Raw genomic sequence first — 6,000 nt, forward strand, 5'->3', positions numbered from 1 at the left:
TGCCCATACCTCTCACATGCTAAGCGAGCGCTCTACCATCAGAGCTACATCCCCTTTTGCATAGTGAATTTTATGAATTAGACTAGTTATAAAATGTCGAAGGTTTTATATGTTATCTAGATTTATAGTATGTGATAAAGAAATGCATTTCTACCCATAGTGGTTATTTGATGTGTTTAAAATTTTGCATTTAATTCATAGTCTGAGTGGTAGGATGTAAATCATATATAGGGTCATATATCTAGCCCAAGAAAGCCTTAAACTTCTGGTGTTCCAGGTACGAGGATTTCAAAGTGGAGATGCGGGATATCAATCCCCATACCTCTCACATGCTAAGCAGCGCTCTACCATCAGAGCTACATCCCCTTTTGCATAGTGAATTTTATGAATTAGACTAGTTATAAAATATGGTTATTTGATGTGTTTAAAATTCGTAGTCTGAGTGGTAGGATGTAAATCATACCACACATTTGATTAGGTTGGTTGTTGTGTTCTAAGCTTGCACTTAGATGGCTTTCAAAGTAGAGATGCGCGGTATCGTTCTCCGTACCGCTCGCATGCTAAGCAAGCACTCTACCATCTAAACTACATCCCCTTATTCGTACTAAATTGTATTAATTAGAATAGTTATAAACTGTCGAAGGTTTAATATTTTATCTAGATTTACACTATGCAATCAAGAAATGCATTTCTATCCCTAATAATTCTAAGTTAATAGGATACTGGTGATTGTATTATAATTATAGTGGTTATTTGTTATGTTTAATATTTTGCTTTAAATTCGTCTGAGTGGTAGGGGTGAAAATCATATAGAAACTCAATATATTAGGTAATATATCTAGCCCATAAAAGCCTTCTGGTGTAACCATTTGGGTTAGTTGTTCTATTCAAAGCTTGCACTTACGAGGATTTCAAAGTGGAGATGCGGGATATCAATCCCCATACCTCTAACATGCTAAGCGAGCGCTCTACCATCAGAGCTACATCCCCTTTTGCATAGTTAATTTTATGAATTAGACTAGTTATAAAATGTCGAAGGCTTTATATGTTATCTAGATTTATACTACGTGATAAAGAAATGCATTTCTACCCATAATAATTCTAAGTTAATAGGATACTGTCGATTGTATTATAATTATAGTGGTTATTTGATGTGTTTAAAATTTTGCTTTAAATTCATAGTCTGAGTGGTAGGATGTAAATCATATATAGGGTCATATATCTAGCCCAAGAAAGCCTTAAACTTCTAGTGTTCCAGGTACGAGGATTTCAAAGTGGAGATGCGGGATATCAATCCCCATACCTCTCACATGCTAAGCGAGCGCTCTACCATCAGAGCTACATCCCCTTTTGCATAGTGAATTTTATGAATTAGACTAGTTATAAAATGTCGAAGGTTTTATATGTTATCTAGATTTATACTATGGATAAAGAAATGCATTTCTACCCATAATAATTCTAAGTTAATAGGATACTGTTGATTGTATTATAATTATAGTGGTTATTTGATGTGTTTAAAATTCATAGTCTGAGTGGTAGGACTGGTTATTTGATGTGTTTAAAATTCATAGTCAGGGTTGATTGTTTTCATTACACTTTTGATCTGGTGTTCCAGGGTTGATTGTTTTCATTACACTTTTGATTAGGTTGGTTGTTGTGTTTCAAGCTTGCACTTAGATGGCTTTCAAAATGGAAATGCGAGGTATCAATCTCCGTACCTCTCGCACGCTAAGCAAGCACTCTACCATCTAGGCTACATCCCCTTATTCATACTAAATTATATTAATTAGACTAGTTATAAAATATCGAAGGTTTAATATTTTATATAGATTTGCACTATGTAATCAAGAAATGCATTTCTACCCCTAATAATTCTAAGTTAATAGGATACTGTTGATTGTATTATAATTATAGTGGTTATTTGATGTGTTTAAAATTTTGCTTTAAATTCATAGTCTGAGTGGTAGGATGTAAATCATATATAGGGTCACATATCTAGCCCAAGAAAGCCTTAAACTTCGGGTGTTCCAGGTACGAGGATTTCAAAGTGGAGATGCGGGATATCAATCCCCATACCTCTCACATGCTAAGCGAGCGCTCTACCATCAGAGCTACATCCCCTTTTGCATAGTGAATTTTATGAATTAGACTAGTTATAAAATGTCGAAGGTTTTATATGTTATCTAGATTTATACTATGTGATAAAGAAATGCATTTCTACCCATAATAATTCTAAGTTAATAGGATACTGTTGATTGTATTATAATTATTAAAATTCATAGTCTGAGTGGTAGGACTGGTTATTTGATGTGTTTAAAATTCATAGTGAGTGGTAGGACTTCTGGTGTTCCAGGGTTGATTGTTTTCATTACACTTTTGATTAGGTTGGTTGTTGTGTTCTAAGCTTGCACTTAGATGGCTTTCAAAATGGAGATGCAGGGTATCGATCTCCATATCTCTCGCATGCTAAGCAAGCGCTCTACCATCTAAGCTACATCCCTTTATCCATACTAAATTGTATTAATTAGACTAGTTATAAAATGTCGAAGGTTTAATATTTTATATAGATTTACACTATGTAATCAAGAAATGCATTTCTACCCCTAATAATTCTAAGTTAATAGGATAGTGTTGATTGTATTATAATTATAGTGGTTATTTGATGAGTTTAAAATTTTGCTTTTAATTCATAGTCTGGGTGGTAGGATGCAAATCATATAAAAACTCTAATTATATATACTATTAACATATATAAAAGGGTCATATATCTAGTCCAAGAAGACGATGATGAGGATGAAGAAAAAAGAAAAAAAGAAAAAGAAAAAAAAGCCTTCAACTTCAGGTGGAGTAGAGCACTCACGAAGTGCTTGATTTTAAGAATTAGGGCTATTAGGGGTGGTGCCATTATTTGGGCCGGCTAACGAGATTGAATGTTTGTAAGCGACGCCTGGGTTTTATTTTATACTTCCAATTTGATTGCGTTAGTTGCTCTGTTCAAAGTGGAGATGCGGGGTATCTATCCTCGTACCTCTCGCATGCTAAGCGAGCGCTCTACCAACTGAGCTACATCCCCTTTTTCATATTGAATTTTATTAATTAGACTAGTTATAAAATGTCGAAGGTTTTATATGTTATCTAGATTTATACTATGCGATAAAGAAATGCATTTCTACCCATAATAATTCTAAGTTAATAGGATATTTTTTATTGTATTATAATTATAGTGGTTATTTGATATGTTTAAAATTTTGCTTTAAATTCGTCTGAGTGGTAGGGGTGCAAATCATATAAAAACTCAATATATAAGGTGATATATCTTGCCCATAAAAGCCTTCGGGTGTAACCATTTGGGTTAGCTGTTCTATTCAAAGAAAAGAAACTCCCGCATACTTCTCGCATGCTAAGCGAGCGCTCTACCATCAGCCTTTAACTTCTGGTGTTCGTGGGGTTGATTGTTTTCATTACACATTTGATTTGGTTGGTTGTTGTGTTCTATGCTTGCGGGGTATCGATCTCCGTAACTCTCGCATGCTAAGCGAGCGCTCTACCATCTGAGCTACATCCCCTTGTTCATATTAAATTTTATTAATTAGACTAGTTATAAAATGTCTAAGGTTTAATATTTTATCTAGATTTACACTATGTGATCAAGAAATGCATTTCTATCCATAATAATTCTAAGTTAATATGATATTGTTGATTGTATTATAATTATAGTGGTTATTTGATGAGTTTAAAATTTTGCTTTTAATTCATAGTCTGAGTGGTAGGATGTATATCACATAAAAACTCTAAATATATATACTATTAACATAGATAAAAGGGTTATATATCTAGTCCGAGAAGACGATGAGGAGGCTGAAGAAAAGGAAAAAAATGAAAAAAAACCTTCAACTTCTGGTGGAGTAGAGCGCTCACGAAGTGCTTGATTTTAAGAATTTGGGCTGGCTAGTGGTGTAGAGTGCTCACGAAGTGCCATGCTAACGGCGTAATTGACACATCTCATGGGATTTTTTGTATACGTTAATTGTTCTGTTCAAAGTGGAGATGCGGGGTATCAATCCCCGTACCTCTAGCATGCTAAGCGAGCACTCTACCATCTGAGCTACATCCCCTTGTTCATACTAAATTTTGTTAATTAGACTAGTTATAAAATGTCGAAGGTTTAATATGTTATCTAGATTTATACTATGTGATCAAGAAATGCATTTCTACCTATAATAATTCTAAGTTAATAGTATACTGTTGATTGTATTATAATTATAGTGGTTATTTGATGTGTTCAATATTTTGCTTTTAATTCATAGTTTGAGTGGTAGGATGCAAATCATATAAAAACTCTAATATATATACTATTTGTTGTAACCCATTAGCTCATTGCTCAAAGAATAGCTCATTGATCAAAGGTAGTAGAAAGAAAAGTAATAGAGAAGGAGAGAAGGGAGTGATATAATTTCATTTTCCATGGCTTCCTCTTACAAAAGGATTACACACATATATAATATAGAATAATAATGGCATACATAATGAGACATTAATATGTCTGTTACAAACGTTACAAAATAATGGTCACCATTAATATATAATTACAACACTCCCCCTTGGACATTATTTGTCCATGATCTTGCCTTGTTAAAAACTTGATAGGAAAACCCTGTGGGAAAAATCTATACAAGAAAAGAGTACAAGGTATAGTATATTTAAATATATTCATGCCTCATTAAAAACTTCACTAGGAAAACCACATGGGAACAACCTAGTTTGAAGAAAAGAGTACATGATATTTGTAAACTCATATATTGTACTGATTGCCTCGTTAAAAACCTTAACTTAAGAAAAACCTCCTGGAAAAAACTTTGTTAAGGAAAAAAGAGCACAATTATAAGCCTTCAAGGCATAATCTTCAGGATATTTGGGGTTTGTTTACTTAAGTATTTATATACAACTTCCCCATTAATATATCATACTCATACCTCATTAAAAACCACATGGTATGTATATGCTGCAAAAAGTATAACTATTAGTCTTTTAAGACCCAATCTACGGGATTGACTCGAGTGAATGTACTTTCTGTCTCCCCCTGAAGATAACAATCTTCAAATTCTACATTGCTTGTAAAATCTTTGTTTCTAAAGGGATTAGAGAAGGGATATGGTACAATTTTCAGGATTGTCATTAGAATTTATCATATTTTCTCATGATTATCAGGACCAATAAAATTATTTATAGTTTATATTTTGTTGCTCCCCCTAAATATAATAATTTTTCTTTATCTAAACATATCAATCTTATGGATATTTTGTAGGTATATATTTGCTAACTTGTCAATGGAGCAAACCTTCTGAACAAATATTTTTTTCACTCTTCTGGAATTCATGTGGATCAAGGTATTTTATATCATGAAAAACTATATACGTTTTTATCTGTAACAAGTATGATGACTTCATGCCAAAAAGCATCAATACGAGTATTTGTACCTTGATTTACTATTCGTTATCTTATCTCATAACTTAACATCATCAAGCTCTTTATATATTTCATTGATGTTTACACCATAAATATTGACTGAGATAATAAATAAGTCCATTATCAACTCTTTATTGAGCACATAATGGTACATATTATTCCTTCTATATGAGGATAATAACCACATTCGCAACTCTCTAAAAAGTAAATAATGGCACTTAAATAAATCCTCATTTCGGAAATTATAAATCCATTAGGGATTTTCAAGATAAAGTAGAGGATATATTTAGGATATTTTCAAGAGGAAACAATATTTGAGTTTACCAATCACATATAACATTACTAGGCATGTTTATGATAATATATTTTCATACTTTGTTATGGGGGAGAAAATACATTTAAAAGATCATAGTTAGTAACTTACTAACTTTTATACTTCTTATTTTGTGATTTTCATTTAATTTATCACATTTTGAGAAAATCCATCAAGGATTTTAAATATAAGTAACAACTAACAAGTTACCCATATAAATA

At 32.4% G+C, this 6,000-nt stretch overlaps 1 non-coding gene across 1 annotated transcript; it reads right to left on the reverse strand.

Moving 5' to 3' along the window:
* Window positions 1-3,000: 3,000 nt before the first annotated feature.
* On the reverse strand, window positions 3,001-3,073 carry TRNAA-AGC. The gene has a single exon. It is a non-coding gene; the product is annotated as a tRNA-Ala (tRNA).
* Between the last annotated feature and the right edge of the window lie 2,927 nt (window positions 3,074-6,000).

This window comes from Ipomoea nil, unplaced genomic scaffold (assembly GCF_001879475.1).
Source record: "Ipomoea nil cultivar Tokyo-kokei standard unplaced genomic scaffold, Asagao_1.1 scaffold3227, whole genome shotgun sequence".
Taxonomy (NCBI): domain Eukaryota; kingdom Viridiplantae; phylum Streptophyta; class Magnoliopsida; order Solanales; family Convolvulaceae; genus Ipomoea; species Ipomoea nil.